Source organism: Euleptes europaea, chromosome 10 (assembly GCF_029931775.1).
Source record: "Euleptes europaea isolate rEulEur1 chromosome 10, rEulEur1.hap1, whole genome shotgun sequence".
Taxonomy (NCBI): domain Eukaryota; kingdom Metazoa; phylum Chordata; class Lepidosauria; order Squamata; family Sphaerodactylidae; genus Euleptes; species Euleptes europaea.
Genome location: NC_079321.1, coordinates 48,668,223 through 48,691,742, shown reverse-complemented (window position 1 = coordinate 48,691,742; position 23,520 = coordinate 48,668,223).

The following is a 23,520-nucleotide window of genomic DNA, read 5'->3' as shown; positions in this document are numbered from 1 at the left end:
GCAAGCCCCATGTAGAGCCTTCTTTGACAGCTGTGATGAAGCAGAGCAGGGCTGAAGCACACCACCTGGCTGAGAATGTCAGATCAGCCTAATCATCTCCCATTAAACTCTTAGAAATCACTCTATAAACCTTAGAGCTATTTTCCTTATATAACTGGTTATGGATCCTGCCTGATCCAAACACTCAAAATGTGTTCCTTTTGATTCCTGAGGAGAAATCTTCCCCCAGATACCTTACACCAGGGGTGGGGAACATCAGGCCCAGGGGCCGTTTAAGGCCCACAAAATCATTTGGTCTGGCCCTTCGTGGGTCCTGGCAGATCTCTAGCTCAGAAGGATCTAAGACTGTGATCTGCTCCCTCCCGTGGACAGGAATAGTCACAAATCACAAAATCACACAAGGTTGGAAAAGACCTCAAGAGCCATCCAGTCCAACCCCCTGCCATGCAGGATGTTGAGCAAAACATCCTCTATTCGAGGCAGATGTGAGTTTGTTTTGCTGAGAAAAGGAACCTCCCCCCCCCCTTGCAGAAGAGTCATTAGCTATGGAGCTGCTAGGACTGCCCAAGAAACTCTTTCTCACCTGGGCCACGGAGAAACATATTCCCTCTGTACTACAAGAGGGCTGGGAGCAGAAGTGGCAAAAATGGAGGGGTTAAAGGAGGCAGGGCCAGAATGCACGGGGGTGGGGGGTTCTTAGCCAGTGTGACTTCATTTCATCCCTTCAAGCAGAGGTAGCAGGAGCCGGCTGTAGAATCCAGCCCTGACCATGCAGAGCAGGAGCAACTCCGGCGTGTGGCTGGATGGCTAAGCCTGGCTGGTGCAACAGACCATCCTGTGCCACCAGGTGGGCGAGTGCTCCACTGGTTGGAGGCCTGCCTGCTTGCCCACGTGGAGGGGGGCGTTATCTTGGGCAGCTGCCTGCTTGGGGCTTGGTTGGCTAATTTTTAAGTTGATAATTTTGTATGGCCCACGAATGATGTTATAAATATCCAAATGGCCCTTGGGGGGAAAAAGGATCCCCACCCCTGCCTTACACCTTCCACAGCTGCTTCGAAGTTCTGTCTGTTCCCTTCTCTTGCAGTCAACTGTCAGTTCTTAACTGTCAGAGTTTTAACTGCCAGTGTCAGAATTCTATTCAAACTCCCTGTCAATCGCGGAGGTTCTATGACCAGGACGACTCTTTAGAATGCAGCTCTCCGTCACACATGGCTTTGCTTCCTAGATAAGTATGGCTATGTTTGCAGTGTTCGTATTAGTAAAATAGTGTGCAAAAGTTCACAAAAAAAGTTTGTGCTTCTGAAAGAAAGCACATTGGTGTAAGGACTTTAGCCTTCACTGATAATTAGAAACAAAGGAGTGTTGGCACCTCAAATACTATCAAATGTATTGAAAAATATACTTGCATACTTCTTAGTCAATATGAGATTGCAGGACTTCGGACTTGCTCCCTAGTAAAATGTGTATAGGGTGCAAGAGGTTCATGACAATTAGAAGACTGGCAACTAGAGAGTTCTCCAGTTTGCCAGATGAATGAGAAATATATCTAAATATACACTGAGTAACCAATTTTAAAAACTGAAAAATTATATCCATTTATATAGCCCAGAAGACATGAAGTTGGCATATGGACATGCTGATATATAACATTACTTGTGATGTTGCTAAATTCAGGCAGCCTGAACCTATGTATGTTTACTCAAAGTAAGTCCCATTGAGTTTCTGGGGTTTACTGCCAAGTAACTGTGCATAGTATTGCAGCCTTAAAATAGAAGGGGGGAGGCTATTTTACTCAAAGTCAGAAAAAATAGTTACAGGGATTGGGGGGCAAGGGGTTTCATCCAGACATGCTTCTTAAATGAAGGGAATGGAAGTTTTCTTGCTGATAATTTAAGCAAATGCAAATGAAGCATCAGAAGCAAAGGAATGGAAGGATCGGGTTTTAATCCTGCAGAGAATGCTCTTAGTGGGCAGGAAGTGTCATGAAGTTCTGAAAAGGATTTACACTTCCCAAGACTCATCAACTCATGGCTGCATTGATTCTCCAAGTGGTCAAGTTTTTATGTTCTGTAATAAGCCCCAATTGTGTTTCTTCTTTGACTCGGCCGAGTGACCCTTGTGCAGTCAGAGAGCTAAGCTGTTTTGTCAAATTTGTGCTAGCATAATTTAAAAGACCTTAACGTGTTCAAAACTCACTAATGGTTGCAGCTGAACCATGGCAATAAAAGTGGGGATTACCTCCTGCAAGAAAATGCCTACATTTCAAAAACTAAAAAATGCAATCTCTCGAACTCTTTGCTAGATGGGGGGGGGGGACGGATGGACAGAATGCTGAGACATTCCCATCTGATGCTGAGGATTGGATTGCTGGAGAAAGCCAGAGCTCCGATTTGGCAAAGAGGACTCTATATCTGGACATTTGTATGTCTGGTATCTTCTCACTTGCTTTCCCAAACAGAAAATACAAACAGGAACACAGCTGATTGATGAGGCATGAAAAATGTTTGGTGGGGTGCTTCCTAGGTTCCCCCCACACACACACACATGCACACATATACTCACTCAGGTCAATTCAATCGGGCCTACTCCCAGCTAAGAGGATTACTTTGCTAAAGCCCTTAACAGCCTGGAAACAAAGCTGGCCCGAGCAATTTTGGCACACTGTGTAAACTATGACTTTGGTGCCCTCCCATTCAACATATATACTCTAACATAATGAAACATCAGCCAACTGCAATCCTAAACCTACTTTTATAGGAATACATCCCATTGAACATAACATGATCTAGTTCTGAGTAGGCATGGTTGGTATGCATTCATGCATAGAATTAATGCTGCTTCATCTCATTCCTTGCCCTGTAGCTTGTGTTAAGGGGATTAGATGGGGTCTTCTGGTTTTAGTGGGGAATTTAGCTATGGAAACACCTTGAGCACTACGAGAGGTTTTTAAAGCTGAACCTTACCCAATGTATATGAAGGATGAGCAAATCAGTGGAAAGGCTTCATTAAAGAAATGTTTGTATCAAAAGAAAGTGTTTTATTAAAGGGATTTAAAGGGGTACAAGCGCACACACAACTCAGTGTATAAGCATGCACAAGGTCTATAGGTACAGGGGATAGATGGGATTTATAGCTACCTGTCAGATGGGGAGGAGGACGTCCAGGGGAGCAGCTGTTTGGAGCGATCAACAACCAGTACGTCTTGCTAGGAACAGCTGCACAACAAAAGCACAGGGAGCAACATTTGGATCCAAAACGTGCTACAAGAAACCATAGCAAATGGTGGCTCTATTTATACAAAATTTCTGCCCTGGAGCAGGTGGCTACACTGGCAATGGTGGTCACTGAGAGTGGACAAAGGCTGATTGCTTCTTGATTAAATTAATCATTTGGGTGAGAAAAACAGGAGACGAGGGAAGGTGTGAGCCAATACCCTAGTGGTTATGATTAAGTATAGTTAAGTATCTGCCATAGATTTTTAGATGGAGAAAGATATTCTAAGACCTGTTCCCAGAAAGACAGAGGGTGAGTCATGGGTATGTCGATGAGATTACCTGGCCCTCTGGCCTTGAGGAGGGAGGTTCTGGGAGACTGAAGGGAGTTTGATTGTTTTCTAAACTCCAGCGTGATTAGCATAACTATTGCAAGGAACCTAACATTCATTTTGATACTTCCCCTAACATTTGCCACTTGAGACCAAACCAATACTTGAGCAATTAGAGTCTCCGTCCACCAGGCAAGAATCTAATGGGTAGAATAGGAATGAGCTTGCTGACCTGAAGATGGTGCTTTGACAGTGTTTGTAAATGTTGCAGCCATTCAGCTTTGGTGCAGCTCATTTGATACTGTGAACAGCAAAGCATCCAGCTATGGCTGACGCAGTAAATAACATTAACTTGGGTAATTAAAAATGCACACACATATCTTTTATGTTTTAATGGGAATTATAGGTCTAGTGGAACACAAGGTCTTTAAGTCTAAAAGCAATAGAATCTTCCATCTAATACATTCAAGTTTTTATTAGATCTTTCAGTAGCTTTCGACATGGTTGGTTATGACAGAATGTGTAGAAGCTGGGTAGAGAGCACTTCATCTTACTGGTGAACAGGACTCCATGGAGGGCTGTACCATGATGTTACACCTGACCCAGTGATATTCATTTAATCACATCTGCACTGGCTACTAGAGGTCATTTGTCACGCAACCCCATATATCATGTCCTCACTGAATATCCATAGTTCAGTATATAGAAAACCACATCTTTGGCTAATTGAAGATGGCTTCAGCTATCATCATGCAGTTAAATCTCACAGTATTGTCAATGTAATTTAGTTCCATGACAGTGCTGCATAGTGAAGTCTGGCTACTTGACAACATCTGAACCAAAATCAAAGCAACAACAATACTTCCTGACTCCTCCCTCCACTCTGGATTTTATGGGAAAAAATGACTTCCAGGACAATTACTGGCAGTGTTGACTGAGCACTTTGCTTCTATTAACAAGGGCTCCTGAAAAACCAACAAAAGGCAGTGCTTCTCTTTGCAGGTGGTAAACAGGGTGACAAAATTGGAGGGGGAGATTGTTGCTCAACTGTAGCGATACTAAACAACCCTCCAATTGTCGAGAAAACCCCTTAGTGCTCAGTGCCCTCAGTGCTCTCACTCTGTGGTTTTCTACTTACATAATACCATTTTCTGCATTGTTTAACACATCATGACTAATATTGTATGCTTTGCTTCAGCCTTCTATAATCCTAGTCCAATTACATTGCTCATTAGAGGTCTCATCCTACTGATTGTACTATCTGACTTAAGTCTAATTGAGAAAGATGGATTATAAATAAAATAAGCAAATAAAAATATCAGCATTAGCCTTCACAGCTGCTCTTTCTTGGCACTTGCTTTGCCTCTTCAGCAAAGTACATTTAACAAGATTCACCTGTGTGTTTATTCTATGGGCCAAAATGCACGTTTGGCGAAATGCATGCATTTGATCCTGACTGAATCCTGGCTGAAACAGGGAATAATGGAGGATAAAGTGACGTGTTTTTGCCCTATGAGAGGAGATTGGGGGTAGGGCTCTTCCAGGGGATTTGTTCAGGTTTTGAGCTCTGTATGAGATGTTCTAAGGTATGTGATTAACAGGTAGTGTTTGTGGGAGCATCTGCTACAAGAATCATGGATGGCATGAAGCAGAGGGAGAACACTTGGGAAGATGTATTTGGCTGTGTTTGTGTGTAGGTGGCACATTGAAATCAGCGACTGGAGGCTGTTTCCTCAGGGTAAATGGGAACGGCTGGCAGCTCCCTTCACTGGACTCTGAGCAGGGAAGTGTACGTGTGTGGCTTGGCAGTCAGTTACCATTCCAAGAGCAAGTAAAGCTTCCCAAGAGAAGCTTCACCTCCCTTGCATTGGCAGCCATCATTAGCAAGCAAGCTGGTGATGCAGAGAGACTCCATCAGATGGATGTTGGGAAACACTGGTGAGGAGGGAGGGGAAAGAATGACGAGGCTGAATCCAGGAGCCCAGGCCTGGTTTCACTAACTAACCACAGCTAAAATAAGCCATGGTTTCATGTTAACTGAAATCTTGGTGGCAGATAAATCTAAGGTGTTGATTTCTTTGTGCAGAAGCAATATGTTTGTCAAGACATGACAGCCTTATCATTTCTAAAGAATTCCTTTTAAAAAAAACCTTTACTTTATATGACCTTCAGACTTTGAGACAGAAAAACAATGTTCTCACTGTAATGGTAACATAAAACACCATAATGCAGCCTAGAAGTAATTATGGACTAAACAGAACTCTATCAAGCAGAAAATAGCCATGGCAATCTGTGGTGCTGAGGCTCACATTAATATTTCTTTCCTTCCCTGACAATTCTTCTCCTTCTCTTTACCTCAGAGGCCATTCACAATTATATTTCTCTCTACTTGTCTCTATTATCAGATCCCAGTTATTTTACATCTTTGTAATTCATTTCATATCGTTTGATAGTTGCTGTATAATTTTGCTTGATAAAGACTTCGTTACCAACATCTGTAACCCTGACTGTGAAAACAACGATCAAGATCACATGAATTGCTGCAATGCCATGTGGACATGCTGGATGTCCCCTTGATTTAAATATGTACACCTCCATGCAGCTGTGGGTAGGGCTGTTGAAAAAAAAATCAGTATAGTTTGGATTCCGCCAAATTTGGCCCGTCTGGATTCAGGATATGCCGAAGTCCGAACTCCCCCACTTCGGGTCCGTGCAATTCGGCGCGAATTCAAAGTTCGGGGAAAAAATGCGGCCGAATAAAGCCATTAAAAACACAACCACGCCTTTCCACGGCTCTGGGGGGCATCTTTGGGGGTAGAGGTCCCAAAGTTTCAGTGGAGCTTTAAAGGACCCTTCTTGCAAGACCCCCCAAGTTTTGTAAAGATTGGGTCAGGGGGGGCTGAGATATGGGCCCCAAAAGGGGTCCCCCCACCCTTAATGTGCATCTCTGAGCAGAGCTTGCCGCCCACGCACAAAGCTCCCAGCCCCAACAAACAGCTGAGCTGCGGGGAGCAATGGTGGGGCAGGTGCGAAGAAGTTTGCAAAGCAACACAACTGCAAAGCAACACAACTGCAAAGCAACACAACCATACAAAGCAACACGTTTGCAACCATGCAAAGCAACACCTGACACCTGGGAGTTTGCAAACCATGGAAAGGGACAGAGGCAGCTAGCTATGCATAATGAGCAGGAGGGGGTGGAATTTCCCCTTTTGCATCGGACTCGGGATCAGGCAAATGCATTCTTTAAGTCACCATTTGAAAACCAGTTTTGAGCAAGCATCAAAATAGACCTAACCGATCTTATGAATGAGGGAAAACCTGAGGACACACAACTGAAGCCCCCCCTCAAACCAGGGAGAGAGAGACTCGAGGGGGCACACACACCCCAGGCAGAATGGGTGAAAGCCCCCTTTGGCTTCCCCCACCAACCCACAGAAACTGCTCCCTCCCCACACACACACAGACTCTGCTTCCCCCCTACACACACACACACAGGAGAAAAATTATAGATTAAACCCCCAAAGGGGTCTTACTGTGGCTGTCTTCTGTTCCATCAGGAGGGGCTGGGAGGAATGGGTAATCCAATATGATTCTATTTAAGCACAGGAGGTTTTGCCTTGGATTTGCCGCTCTGGAGATGCATACAGGATCGGGTGATCTATTCATCCCAATAGGGAAAAGGGGAAAGCTCATATCTCGGGACCCCCTGACCCAATGTTTACAAAACTTGGGGGGTCTCATAAGAAGGCTCGTCTGAAGCTATGCTGAATGTTTGGGGGCTGTACCCCCAAAAATGTGCCCCCTGCAGCCACAGAAAAAGAAAAGGGGGGAGCCCATATTTCTGCCCCCACTGAACCCATCTTTACAAAACTTGGGGGGGGGTCTCTTAAGAAGGCTTGTCTGAAGCTATGCTGAAAATTTGGGGGCTGCACCCTCAAAAAAGCGCCCCCTGCAGCCACGGAAATGGAAAAGGGGGGAGGGAAAAGGGGTGGAGCCCATATCTCAGGACTCCCTGACCCAATGTTTACAAAACTTGGGGGCGTCTCTTAAGAAGACTCGTCTGAAGCTCCGCTGAAAGTGTGGGGTCTCTACCCCCAAAAATGCGCCCCCTGCAGCCACAGAAAGGAACGAATGTGCACACGCACCACCCCCCCACGAGGATTTCTCTCTCTCTCTCTCCCTGGCCGGGCCGCACAGCAGCTGATTCCTCCAGTACTCAATGCTGACTGATTGGCCAGAAGAAGACCCAGCTTGGCCACCGATTGGCCGGGGGAGAATGCTGCTTACTGACCGTTACGCTGCTGCGCCCCGAATTTGCTGAATTTATTCGTGAACTCCCGAACTCGCTGAATTCGGCTCCCCCATTTTCCCGCCATTTTTGAGTTTGGTTCGTCCTGAACTAAAAACCGCCGAATCAGGGGAAATTCAGCTGTTTTTCGGTTCAGGCCAAACCAAATCGACAGCCCTAGCTGTGGGCACATGCGGTTGTCAGGAGGGAGTCTGGCATCATTCCATGTATGAACTGGCAAGGTGACTAAAATAAACACTTGGGTACCCCAGAGTTCCCATGCAGCAGAGGATTTCCACATGCAGGCTCAATTTTCTCATCTCTTTTCCCCTGCAAAAAAAAACCCCACAGGATCTAAGCCAATGCCTTGCTGTCCTTTAATGTCTGCTATGGATAGAATGGAAATTCTGATTCATTTTTGCAAACTGCAGGGCAGACGAAGGGGATGTTATGTACCCGATTACTGAATTATGGGACTTATTCAGGTCAGAAAAATTGGAGAGTTTTTTGAAAGCATTTTTCAAGGCTGTCTGTAAAATTGCAGTATTTTTTGAAGCCAAAATAAATATATGATAGTAAAAATGACATATAACATCTCGTTGACGTTATATGGTATGAAATTATGTAACAGGGAAATTAGCAAAGAAAATAAATGGGGCTATACTACTCTCATATGAGAAGGCAAGAGTCACTAGAAAAGACAGTCATGCTAGGAAAAGTTGAGGGAAGCAGGAAAAGAGGAAGACCCAACAAGAAATGGACTGACTCAATAAACGAAGCCACAGCCCTCAGTTTGCAAGACCTGAGCAAGGCTGTCAAAGATAGGACATTTTGGAGGACATTGATTCATAGGGTCACCAGGAGGTGGAAGCGACTTGACGGCACTTAACACACGCATACTACTCTTAACAAATATGTACAAAAACTAAAAGATACTAATATGGCACATCTGTATATCTGTCAATGATAGGCCAATAGTTCAAAATATAGCAGTCCAGTGACATCAACGTGTATGGGGCTTTAAAGACGGGCATTTTAAGAATAGTGCAGTAACTAGAGTGCTATACAAGGATCTTGGATGCCCATTTTTAAATTGTGGAAGCTCGCTGGGTGACCTTGAGCCAGTCATGCTGTTGTGATGGATACAGGGTTAAATGTAGACTCTGAGGAATTCTGTCAGCCAGTGCCAGCAGGCAATGGGCAGAGTTTGATGAGCTGACAGGGAAACTTCTCTGAGGGAGGGAGAAGAGCTGGATCTTTTGGCTCTGAACTCCCAAACTGTGCAGTTGTGTGTTGAGACTCTTAGAACCTGTGTGTTCACATAGTTTCCATTTATTTATTTACAGTCATTTCACCAGCAGATAAACTTTGTTAAAATTGATCAATATAGAGCCATATATTACCCGGCTCACATAAACAAAACCTGAGTGGTGACAAAGGGAAGATCGGGGTAGAGAGAAAAACCCTTTCATCAATCACAAAGTGGGAGGTGGCTCCTGAAATAGAGAGACTCCTAATTCAGTGTTTTGGGGAAAGATTTGTTCTCCACAAGGTGTGGGCAAATCTGAGGAGGGAGGGGAGAGGTTGTGGATTCTCCATTCTCCGGTGTTCTCTAGGGAAGAGAGATCTGTAGGGTCTTCCTTCCTGTGCTAGGGTAAACCGAGTCCACACTGAGTATAACCTATACCGAATAAAGTCTGAATATTTACTGAATAGACTGAAGAGTCTGTGCTGTAACTAAGTGCTGTGCTGTAGCTTGTAACCATCTTAGCACTGTACGTTAAGCAGTAACCATTTGCTGAACTGTTCCTAACCGAGCTTTGTGCCTCTCTTGAAGTAAAGCTATAAGTCTATCTACCTCTCTGTATATAATAAACTTCGATTATCATCATTATTATAAAATCAACTACAGCCTCTGAGCCTCTTAATTATATCTGAGGGCAGCCAAGAGAAACTTTCTCCTCACATATCAATGGTGGCAAGCTTTTGGGTTCAGGGAAGCTAAACCCTCACACATGCTGCCTCAGTTTAAGCTACCTCACAGGACTGTTGTTGTAAGGATAAAACAGAAAAGGAAGAATGATGTTGCAAGGTGCTGTAGATCCCCAGTGGGAAGAAAAGCAATGTATAAATATATAAATGACCAAGCTAAGAGAAATGCACTTTCTAGGTATGCTTTCCAAACAAGCCATGTAACACATATAACTCATTCCTTTCCCATCTCCAGCAGTCGTTCCAGTTCAGCACAAAACAGCTGTCACTTCCCCCAGCGATGACTGGCACATTAGTCACAGCACATCAAAATGGTTCATGCTCATCCTTTCTTTCCCTAGAAGAGCTACATTGATAAAGAGGAAAGGATGACAGGTAAATAAGCAACAACGTGCAGCTGCACCAATATGAACCAGAGCTAGTGCTGCTCGTATTCACCAGAAGCAAGTCACAATTTTTATGTTCTTTAAAACAGATATCAAACAAGGCTTGCCAAGCAACATCTTTGGGTGAATTGATTGAAAGGCAGAACTCAGAAGACTGACAACAAATCTGGGGATATTCTAGCAGCTTGATGATGCTCACATGTTTTTAAAAAACATGTAGCTTACTTGGAAGACGATAAAGTTAGTGTCAAGTTGGTTCACCTATTCAAGTTTATTACTTGGAGATGCCCAGTATTTGGCATCAAATGTGTTTGATTTTCAAACATCCTGTGTTCGAAGATGAACCAAAAATATGCCGGGTTGGTTTGTGCCAAATGGCCACACATGCTACTGGGTTGCATCAGATTTTTTTTTTCCAAAACTGAACATCAGCCAAAAGATTGCTGATCCAAGGACTTCATCAGCCATTAACTAAGGATTACTTGAACAAAGAACCAAATGATAGCGTTTGGTTTTTTTTTTAAAAAAAAAAACATTTACTTTTTTACTGATTTATATGGTTTGGAGCTGATAAACAAGCTATGGCTAAATCCACACAGTGAGCCACCATTTCCTCTTCCTTTTTTCCTGCAGTGCCACTGGATGATTTTTGAGCTTTTTTTAAAATCAACAAGGACTATTGTGCTATTGTGAACTAACATTTTAACAATATATTGACACGATCTCTCAGCTTTCATATTTAGAGTAAATCTTGAGGCCCTGTTGAGGAGTTATCAGAGGCAATATGCTACCTTTGCCTTTCAGATGTTAGGGATCATAGCAATAGATCATTAGGAATGTTAGGTCCCAACAGTGCAATACCAATTCCTTAATTTTTTTAAGCCTTCTGTTGGCATGGCTGGGAAAACAGCAGCCATGGCTGCTAGGGTGTGCATTTGGATACACCTGAGCCAAAAATTATGCCTGAAAAATACCTTATCAGGACACCCCCCCCCCAAAAAAAAAGGTCCCCAGAAAGCCTGGCAATATTTAGGATTTACCAGGAAGATCAGGAGCCAGCATTTGCAGGCTCCCATGGACTGTTCCCCTCCACCTTCATTTTTGCATCTCAAGGGAGTTCTATGAGCTTTTCAGGCTACTTCTGTTTCATGTTTCTTAGTTTCAAAAGTTTTTTTTTCTTTGTAGGAATTGCTTTGGGTTCGCTTCATGGTTTTTAGAGTGTTGCTTGCTGCAGTGCTTGGATTTGTTCTTCTCTGGTTTGACATTAGTCTTGTTGAGCTTGCACTGCCAGAGTGCTCCTGAGTTCTGCTTTGCATTTTGTACATTGCCATTTGTTGTGTTGGGCTTGCAAAAGTGCCCCCACCACCACCTTCAGTTTCTACTGCAGAGATTCTCTGGTTTGACAGTCCTGTTGAGCTTATACTTGTGCACATTGCAATTGGTTTTGCTGGGCTTGCAAAAGTGCATTGCCATCTTCAGTTTCTACTGCAGAGATTACCTGGTTTGATATCGGTTCTGTAAGGCTTGAACTGCCAGAGTGGCTCTGGGTTCTGCTGGGCTTCTGCACATTGCAGCTAGTTCTGTTGGCTTGCAAAAGTGCCCCCCCACCCCACACCTGGAGTTTCCACTGCAGAGATTCTCTGGTTTGGTTTTGGTTCTGTTTGGTTCGGCACATTGGCTTGTGATTCTGCTGGGATTACTGGGTTCTGCAATAGCTCTGTTGGGCTTTTTGGGTTGGTTCTTCATGGGAGACATTTGCCTAGTGATTGCTGCTTGCAGGCATAGCTTTTGCCTGGAAGCAGCTTGGAGGTTTTTTCCTCCATAGGAAATTATGTCTGGCTGGGGGGGTACCCTATTCAGAAGCTCATAGGATTGGACCCCTTGGTCCAGTCTATTTTAAATTTGATGGTTATTTAAAGGACAGGCACCAGAAGCTCCACTGCAGTTTTCATTCCTGTACCTTCAAAGAACAACCCCCAGCCACCCAGAAAGTTTCCCCATAGGGAATAATGGACCCCAAAAAAATCCAATTCCTGAAGAAAACCTGAATCCAAATACCATATCAGTATTGGAATTTGGTGATACCAATATTTTTCAGGTCTGGTATACCCAAATCTAAAAGATACCAATTTGTTCACTCCCCTAATTGCTGCAGGAAAATCTGATTGCACTATACTGCACTGTTAGGAAGAAATATAATGAAACACTCTGTCAAACAGCCATGGATGAGTTGACAAACAGTTAAACTTACCTTTGAAAAATAGGCTCCCTACGCACAGGATATTAGCCAAATCACTAGGTGTTTGAGCATATCTCCTGCAATGTCAAGTAGTGACATGCATATGGAACGAGTATCAGTGTTCAAATGCTGCAGATAATGGATTGGATTCTGCAAAGCACAGATGCAAGGATTATGGAAAGGAAAGCAGCAAATGTCACACTAATTTTTGGAAAAGGGGTCCAGAGAGGATCCAGAGAATTAAAACCCAGTTAGGCTAATGTTTGTCCCAGGTAAATTAGTAAAAAAACAAAACAAAAAAAACCCCTGCTATTAAAGAAAGAATTATAAAGCATATCGAGGAAGAAAGTCTGCCAAGGGAAAATCAGCATGGCTTCTGCAAAGGGAAATCCTGCCTCACCAGCCTTTTGGAGTTCCTTCAGCAGATAAGTGAATAAGATGGTTTTAAAAGGCGGTTAGACAAATGGGTTAAGGGTTTGTCCAACACTGGCTTCTAGCCATAGTGAGTAAAGGGATCTTCCATATTCAGAGGCAGTAAACTTCTTTAACCTGGTGCTAGAAGGCAACATCAAAGAAAGGTCTTGGTCTCTGTGACCTGCTTGTTGGCCCTCTTGGGCAGCTGGCTGGCCACTGTGTGAGGCAGGATGCTGATCTAGGTGGATCATTGTTGTCATCCAGCAGGGCTCTTCTTATATTAGCCTTTCCCATGTTTCCTCCCCAGCAGTCCTTTGTTATCCCCAGAGTCAACAGGACCCATGTGATCTGACAGCCATGTGTGGCAGGAGGCTGCACTAGGGAGGAGGAAGAGGCTGACAGTTCCTTCTCCTCTCTCTTCCTTAAGCAGAACTGTGCTTCCCCCTCCCTACTGCAGCCTCCTCTCACACTTGGCTATTAGGCCATGCAGATCCTTGTTGACTTTGAGAACACTTTCCTGGAATCAGAAAGGAGTGTTGTGGAAAGGAAATGTGGGGGAATCTGTGAACATCAGTGCCTTTCACTAATGGATCATTGGGTCCAACCCATAGTTTCAATTTGTGTGTATGTGCTGTCAAGTCACAGCTGACTTCTAGGAATCCCATAGGGTTTTCAAGGCAAGAGACATTCAGAGGTGCTTTGCCATTGCATGCCTCTGCATGGGCTGAGAGAGTTCTAAGAGAACCGTGACTGGACCAAGGTCACCCAGCAGGCTTCATGTGGAGGAGTGGGGAAATAAACCAAGTTCTCCAGATTAGAGTCTGCCACTCTTAACTACAACACCATGGTGGCTTTCTCACAGTTTCAATACCCCCTCAAATATTCCATGGAATTGAACTGTCAGACTGCAAACATAGTTGGAGTGTGATTGCCCATAATTCGCTACATTCGTGGGAGAATCACAAGTCAAAACAGTCATGCGTTTTCAACCTAACAGAAGTAGTTTGCCAATGCCTTCCTCTGCATACCAACCCTGGAATTCCTTGGTGGTCTCCCATCCAAGTACTAACTAGGGCTGACCCTGCTTAGCTTCTGAGATATGATGAGATCAGGCTATACCATGCTGCCTTTCCTCTCAAAGGTATGCATAATCAGTTTATTTTGCACATTCAGGTTTGGTTGAAAATCTGTAAGTCAGTTTGTTATTAAACATGCACATACAAATACTCAGCATTCTAGAAATACATGAGATAAAAAATAAGGCCAAGGCCAATGGTGCACAATAAGGTAAAAATATATTTTATTACTCAGTTAAAATTCCCAAAATTCCTATGTGTTTCATCAGAGGAATCTGTAATACATAATACAAACAGAAACTTGCAAGAAACCTGTGGGGAGGGGGTCTAGTTGATGCAATATCTCTCTATTTTACAGAACTTCATGCAATTCCAGGGACGAATTTAACCCTTTATGGGTCAGTGTTGGGAGTCTAACAGTCCGATCTGCTTCTTTTTTTCAATAGCAGCCTTTTCTGCACATCCCAAAATATAAAGTCAGAGGGATCATGACTGTTTTCAATAAAATGTTTAGCCAATGGTGCTAGAATTTTGTCTTTCAGAAGTTGGCAGTCCTCTCAGCAATATGTTTGCAACAAAGGTGAACTTTGTCCACTGTTAGCCCATTCCTGAAGGGGTGTGTGTTAGATGGCAACCCAAAGAGTTCCACAGGGCTGTGCCATGATTTTGCAGGCATATCTCTGTCTGCAAAATGGAGCTTTTGGGGGCTGAAAGGGGTTAAGAATCTGCCTAAAGGCAGCTTCTCTCCCAGGAACACCCCAGGATGCCAGTGCGAGCACTCGCACTGGACATACACTGCCCAGGAGACAGTGCGGGCACAGGAGGCATAGGAGGCTCACGCTGCTGCACGGCACACCAAAGCCTGCATAAATCACCCTGTGTTGGCATCCATGCCCCTTTGCATGTCAATGTAGGGGTCACACTGGTTCCTATATGACTCCACCCCCCCTTCAGGAATGGGCTATAAGAATTATAATGGGTCAAATTAAGGCATATTAGGTAGCCTCAAACAGATCGGTAGCAACATTATGCTTTCACAGTAGAATATTTGTATCTTTAAAAAAGCTGACTGCTTATGTACAATGTTACTTTTGTGTTGGCATCGTTCAAGACATGCATGAAAGTCTGAATTGTCTTTGATACTCTTGCCTTTGTTCCAAATAATTATCAGTATCATTTTTGTGCCTTTTACCTGAAAAATAACAGACTTCAAGGTCTTCAGTATACTTTTGAATATTATATAATAGTTCTATTCCAACTATCAACAGAAACAACAATTGATTTGTTCCAAATTTTGAAGATGGTCAATGATACAAGAGTGAGTTTGGCTGGCTACAGCACTATCAGTTTAGACCACTAATACTTCTTTCACTTCTAGTACTTAGAATATCATGAAGTAATGTTTTAACAAGCTACAGTTACACAATCAAAATTAACATAATGGAGGGTAGGAGCACCAGTAATTTTATGAAGGAAATATTTCAGAAAGGAATCAATAGATTCTCCACAGGCTTCAACCCACAAAGGTGCTCTGTACAGGAATTGTGGTCCTACTTTACTGTTACATATAGTGGTAGCAGCTGGAATGTATTGACCACCTTTAGAATGGAAAAAAAATAGATTGTTGCCTTTGTAGCAGTAAGCACTTTGGTTCATGCATTTCTAATATGGGTTGTCCAGAGCATGTTAGACTGAAAATAAACCCCAAGATATTTAAACTGGGTAACTTGTTCAATAAAATTACCATTAACATGCCAAAGATACCTCTGCTGATGAGAGACCTAGAGAACTGCATCGCTTTAGATTTTCTATAATCAATACTCAGGCCCTCAGAACACCAATACTCTGCGAATGAGCTCAGAAGTCAGAGTTAGACCCCCTGAGGTTCCAGAAAGTAACAATGTGTCATCAGCATACAGTAGGGTTGAAATAGGAGTTTTTGCCAATACAGGGGGATGGAACTGTTGTTTATTTAATCTGAGGGCCATGTCATTAATATAGAGATTAAATAGAATGGGAGCCATCAAACACCCCTGTCTTACTCCCTTCTATGATTATAAGACTGTGCCTTTGAGGTGTTTAACCTACTTTAGACTAATGCTGTCCCATCAATTTTACAGTTACCTCCATGTCGGATGATAATTAAAGAAATACACGGTGGTGTTCCTGTTGAAAAATTCAGATCTCTCTCTATCTCTTTCTCTCTCTCCAGACACTATTACAAGACAAATGTATGTGGCATATATTGATTGTTGCTACTTGTTGCTGAATTCTCCACTAATGGATATTTTCAAGATGCAATATGTATTTTATACATTGACATATGTGGTCTTTTGCCCCTAAACCTGGAATACCATTTGTAAAACATAATTGTTATGTGCAACCTTTATATCCCATTTGTAATCATCCCCATCTCCTTTTTAGATCCTTCTTCTTGGAAAAAGAAAGAGGAGACAGCATGTTTTATTTATTAAGAGAATCAGAAGAGTCCTGCCTGGTCAGACCAAAAATTTATCTAGTCAAGTATCTTGTTTCCCACAAATGCTACAAGCAGGGAATGGAGGGCAAGCCTCTTCCTGTAATTCCCCCCCCCCCCAATAATTGGTACTTAGAGGCTTATGGCCACTGAATACCAAGGTTTCATTTAGCCATCACAACACACAGTGACAGAGAATTTCACATTTATTTATGCATATGCTACCTTTGCACCCAAATGTATTTAAATATTAATAGGCCCAGCTCCCCCTCCAATGGGATCCAATTTAAAATCACAATATTATAAAGGCATCAAGCAATTTAAGAACAGCCAGCAAACTTAATAAATAATAATACTTACATAAAACTCAATAAATAGAGCATAAAAAGTTATAAATTATAATATTTAATAAATTATACTCATTTTAAAGATCATTACCCCCCAAAACCTGACCAACAAAGTGACCCATGAAGTCCTTCCTACAAAGTTCTAGCTTGTGATCATGATGAAATTGTAACTAAGATGAAGCCTGATTTATTTCATCTGAGGGTCTGTTCCACGGAATCCAGAAAGCCACCAAAAGCCTCTAAGTGAGCAGCACATCCAATATTTACAGGCGATGAAGAACCCAAAAGGTTGTGTTAAATTCAGCTTTCAGTATTTTCTTGAGTCTGCTGGATGGCTTACTAAAAGGAAAGTCAGAACGAAATCCCTCTTTCTCTGACACTGTCTTTAAGAGAGACAAGAGACACTTCCTCACAGGATAGGAGATACCAAGGACCCTGGACCCAACCAAAGAACTGTGTCACAGTAAAACATTACTTTTAAGTTTGCCTCTCTTCATACATGTGCTGTTTCTGACTGAATCAGAACCATCATACAAAGCAATAGGATCTCATAAGATTATAAGAAGAACTTGCTGGATCAGACTAGTGGTCCATCTAGCTCAGCATACTGTTTCACATAGTGAACAACTAGTTGCCCTTGAGGGCCAACAAACAACATAGAGACCAAGACCTTCTCCTGATGCTGCCACCTAGCACTGTTATTCAGAGGTCTGATGTGTATGACTATGGAGGTTTCCTTTAGTCACCACGGCTAGCAGCCATCGATGGACCTGTCTTCCATGGACTGGTCTAACTCCTTTTAAAGCTAATCATATGGTTTTCCACTGTGGGCCACATACCGGTAGTTACTTTTCCGTGCCATTTCTGTTTGGGGTAAAATTTCAGGAGGAAGGCTGAAGCACCTTCTTTACTGCAGTCCCAATCTAGCACAGGAAGAGCACACACAGGAAAAGAAGAGAACACGCAAGTAACCTGTGACATAGTTCACAGACAGGGTCCAGGGTCTCCACTATGTAAACTCCATATTGTGGAAACTGACCCATAGAACAGTATGTCCTAGCTGAGATTTCCATAAATATGTATTGTGAATACCATCCAGACTCATATAGTAGGAGAAGTATAATCAGTGGGAAATGGATAACAATTCACTCCCTGTCAATGTAATGATGCAATAAAACATCTAAAATTTCCTAAATGCTACTGAAGCATTAACAATGCCTGAATTATTTGTGGATTATTGCCTACAAAAGAGAAAGTGGGAGTCTGTAGCTGCCCCAGTCAATCATTTTCCTTTAGAAAGTACAGTACAATCAACCATGCATACCAATACTGAAGGGTTATTAATTAAAAGCTAGTTATTATCCACATTGTCATTCTGCACAAGTAGCCTCAAGAAGAGCCCCCACACGCATATCAAGAAAAGGACTGTCATTGGTTTTAATGGAGAACGTCTCCGCGCACAAAACGTTACAGTAGTATTATTGTGGCAAGGCCAATAGATTTGAGATGCTGGGAATGTTGTCTAAGGCTGGCAAGAATCTGAAATTTAGCAATGGATGCAGGCCATTCCTTCAGGCCAGCTAGAATGCGTGGGAGAAACTGTGCCGACATAGCATTCTTATGAGGCAACTACTAGTACACTATTTCCAGGATCCCAAAGGATGTTCTAATTGAGGGGAGCACACGTCTGAATGCTATGAGAAAGCTCTAGGGAGTCACCGCCCCTGATTCCCAGATACCCATTCTAGATGTGTCACAGCACGGCATCACTTATATCAGCTTCTTATAGAAACAGAAACACTCACTGGGCTTGCACACTTCCTCTTGGTACCTTCAAAATAGAAGGCTTCCTGTAGTACAGAAGCTCACTGGAGAAAGACATTAACTGATGTGCACTACAAAGTCAGTGGAATCTGATCCAATAAAAACTGTAATTACAAATGGTTGCGGGGGGTGGGGGAATCTAGCAACAAGACTATGAACTGTAAAATAAAATCTGGATGATGGTAAATGAAATATTCAAAGAACACCCCTAAGTAGGGCTGTTGAAAAAATTTGAAAACAATTTTTGAGCAAGCATCAAAATAGACCTCATGATCTTATGAATAAGGGAAAACCTGAGGACACACAACTGAAGCCCCTCCTCAAACCAGGGAGAGAGAGACTCAAGGGGGCACACATACCCCAGACAGAACGGGCTTCCCCCCATCCACAGAAACTGCTCCCTCCCCACATACACACAGACTCTGCTTCCCCCCCACACACACACACACAGGAGAAAAATTATAGATTAAAGCCCCAAAAGGGGTCTTACTGTGGATGTCTTCTGTTCCATCAGGAGGGACTTGGAGGACTGGGAAATCCAATACGGTTCCATTTAAGCACAGGAGGTTTTGCCTTGGATTTGCCGCTGTCGAGATGCACACAGGATCGCCTGATCCCATTCATCCCAATAGGGAAAGGGGGGGCATATCTCAGCCCCCGCTGATCCAATTTTTACAAAACTTGGGGATTCTTTTAAGAAGGCTCCTCTGAAGCTATGCTGAAAGTTTGTGGGCTGTACCCCCAAAAATGTGCCCCCTGCAGCCATGGAAAGGAGCAAATGTGTGCTGTAAATGGAATAAAAATGCACATTAAGTGGGTACAGCCCCCAAACTTTCAAACCCCCCCAAATGCACATTCGGGGCCCATATCTCAGCCCCCACTGATCCAATCTTTACAAAACTTGGGGATTCTTGCAAGAAGGCTCCTCTGAAGCTACACTAAAAGTTTGGGGGCTGTACCCCCAAAAATGTGCCCCCTGCAGCCACGGAAAGGAGCAAATGTGCACAAGCGCACCCCCCACGGGGATTTCTCTCTCACACAAACAGATACTCTCTCTTTCTCTCCCCAGCCGGGCTGCACAGCAGCTGGGCTCATGCACTCAATCGCAACTGATTGGCCAGAAGAAGACCCAGCTTGGCCACCGATTGCCCGGGGGAGAATGCTGCTTACTAACTGATGGTTATGCTGCTGTGCCGAACCCCGGATTTGCTGGATTTATTCACCAAACACCCCGAACTCGCTGAATTCGGCTCCCCGTTTTCCCGCCTTTTTTGAGTTCGGTTCCATCCGAACTAAAAACCACTGAATCAGGGGAAATTCAGCCCTACCCCTAAGCAACCACTTAGTTTAAAATCAAGGTACAGGAGAAAACATGCACTTCCTTTTGTTTTCTGATACCCTGCAATAAAAACTACCAGCAGGGCTAGGAGAAGCTTCTTTTTAACCATCAGTGTCTGAAGGCACTCATTTCACTCAATGCATCCTGTGAACATTGTCTAATGAACTATCCAAAGTTCGGCAAATGATCTGCACTTAAAGCACTATCATTCATAGGCATGCATGCACTCATAGACAAACAATCAGAAAAGACAGAGGTTGGTGATAACTACAGACTGGTTTTATTCGCCAGCTGTACCCTCTCCTTGGGAAAAATAGATCTTGTAACTATCATCCATTTCTATGTAAGTTCTGGGTGCATTGTTGCAAATATGGTTTACATGCAGCTCTCTCTGGAGAATGTTTTGAAACTACTGGTAGCCCAAATGCACTAGCTAGGCTGTTAATGGGTATTCATTTTTTGTTGGCTGTCAAGTCGCAGCTGACTTATGGTGACCTTGTGGGATTTTCAAGGCAAGAGACATTCCAAGGCAATTTGCCATTGCTTGCCTCCACATTGTGTCCCTGGTATTCCTTGGTGATCTCCCTTACCAAATACTAACCAGAGACAGCCCTGCTTAGTTTCTGAGATCTGACAAGATTGGGCTAGCCTGGACTATCCAGGCCAGGGCTGAGAGTACTATACCTTACCTTTACTCAAAAGGTTTTTCTTGGCTTACATTAAGATTCTGGGAACAAGTCAAACAATGCTGACATTCACCATTAAAAATCCTTAATGGACACTGTTCCAGGAAGACGTCCTCTTCTCACATGAACCTAGGGTTGCCAAGCCACCCATGGGGTTGGTGAATCTTCTGTCCCCAGATTCTGATGCCCACCATAGCTTAAAGCAGCAGTAGGTTTGTTTTTTTTTAAATACAGCATTGTGTACTTACCAGAAGTTCTTACTGGAAGTGAGAAAAGTTAGCTCTAGGAATAACTAGAAACTCTATGGTTTTACTACAGAGCTTTCACTGATTCCTAGAGCTACCATTTGTCACCTTCAATGAGTACCTCCAGTAAGTATATGAGGCTGCATTTTAAAAAAAGTTTTTTTCTCCCCAATCCTGTGCTTTCCCCCTCCCCATTGCCTAACAACCCTATATGAATTCCTTTCTGGGACTTCCTTGGGTTGGTGTCCACCTAATACCCTAGAGATATTTATTTATAGGCCTGCTTGCTCCAAAATAGGACTCAAGGCAGCCTATAAATTCTTCTCACTATTTTCTCTTTCCACAAACTGATAGAAACAATTGTATTAATCTGTGCTAACCTAGACAGGCAGAACTGCAATTGAATGGACAGGAGGTGTTCTAGATTTCTTAGGCAGTTAACTGCGACTTGATGGAAGAACAGACAGACTTTGCAAATCTTTGCACATCTTTGGTGCCTTTAAACTGATTTCTGGGGAGGAATGCTAATATTGCTGAGAAGCATCTAGTTTGGGAGGATTTATGACAATATTCATCTTCAGAATGATAGTAAATCTTGGCAATGATCACACAAAAACTAAGAGCACTGAAAAGTCGAAAAGATAATAGGATATATTATGGGGGGAAAGATGTGTAATGAGGTGGTGTTTATGCTAATATTACGAGTCTGAAAGCTAAGACTGGTGAATTATAATATCAGTTAATGAAGGAGAATATAGACATAGTGGGGATATTAAGGGGGGAATGATAATCAATGAGATATGGATACTCCTAAATATAAAATGTTGTAGTAGCTATCAATACAATGTTCAATATCAGGGAAAACTGTAATACAGTCACCATCTTACAAAACAAATAATATCCTGAAATTTGTGTAAATAGAACTACCAAGCTGAAAGAAATCCTACTTTAGGCTGGAAGAAGTTCTTCCAGCCTCATGGCTCTTCCATTGGACGCAGGCTCCTTACTCTGGATGATGGCTTAAAATGTCATTCAGTGGAGTGGCAGAATACAGGCTATTGTCTCATAATTCCTAGTAAGAGAGCTGAACTAGAATTAGGGAGACATGGTGGCCTTGTACCACTCAGTCTCTCTCAATATTAACCTCCCTCACAAGATTGTTAGAAGGATAAAATAAGGAAATGAAAACTACGTTCAATGCTCTGAGCTCCTTGGCACAAGAGTACGGTTGCCAACCTCCATGTACTAGCTTGAGATCTGCTATTATAACTGATCTCCAGCCAATAGAGATCACTTCACTTGGATAAAATTGCCGCTTTGACAATTGGCATTGAAGTCCCTCCCCTCTCCAAACCCTGCCCTCCTCAGGCTCCAGCCTGGGGGCGACCCCTATATGGGCCCATAAAATTGGACCCCCTGTCTCAAAGTTCACCAAACTTTGGTGACTGTCTAAGGAGAGTCCCTTACAGCCACGCTGCAAATTTGGGGACTCTGCCTCCAAAAATGCCCCCCCCCCGTAGCTTCAGAAATAATCCCGATAGACTATAATGGACCTGAATTTTTTGGGAAACCCAAAAATAAGCCGAGTACTGAAATTTACTGGTATGGGTAGTCAGCTTATTTTGGGTTTATTCCCCCCCCAAATCAGGCTCAATAAACCTAAACCCGAAATTTACTGAAAAGTTTTTTGCTCAACCCTAAAACATATATCAGTACAAAACTGTCCAGAAAATCCAGTACAGTCACATTTAATTTCAGAAAGGCTGATTTCTCAAAAGGCAAGGGGATTTGTTAAAGTGAGGATGAAAGAGGGAAAGTGACCAATCCCTTTGGAATGCTCGGAGGTTTTTAAAATCATCGTTGACGCTAATATTTTCATATTGTATTTTATTTTAAAAAAACCTTTTCTGGAAAAACTTGACCTTTGGTGCCTTTGTTCCACTTCCTACATTAATCAAATACTAATATCCAGGAGTGGAATATGATTTATATCATAACACAATTTTTGTTAAAACTGTTGTAATTGTTGTAAATAGCTCTTCTGAGCTATTGCAAATGAAATGGATACTGATGTGGAAGCAGGCGGATTAGCAGTTATCCAGGACACACCACCAGAACTCCTTGCTTTATAGAAAAACAGTGTTGTTTAATTTACAGTGCACAGATAAAAGACAAACCGTCACGTACACTCTCTCCACCAAACTTCCCAACACAGAGTTACAGTTAAATAGGCTTATATACAAAACTCCACCTGAAACCAATAAGGCCACCTGCAGACCTGGCCACAGTATTACATCATCCTTACTGCTTCAAGCCGGTTAGTTGCAGTTCACCCTAGAACCTGCAAGGCTATTGCTGCCTCTTGCATCATCCTAGATGCTTCTGATCTGACAGCTACCTGTCAGCTGTCTCTGTCAGATTATTATGGGCAACTTGTTACTCTGACACTCCTTCTCAAGTTGTCATAATAATTTTACCAATTGTTGAAATTTGTTACTATCTACTGTCTTAGTAAACAGATCAGCTATGTTTTCTTCACCTGCACACTTTTCAATATATACTTGATTTCTGTTTATATCATCCGCCACATTCTGATATCTAATCCGGATATGTCTGCTTTTGCTTCTGAAACATTGCTCGTTTCCCAATTGCATTGCTGCA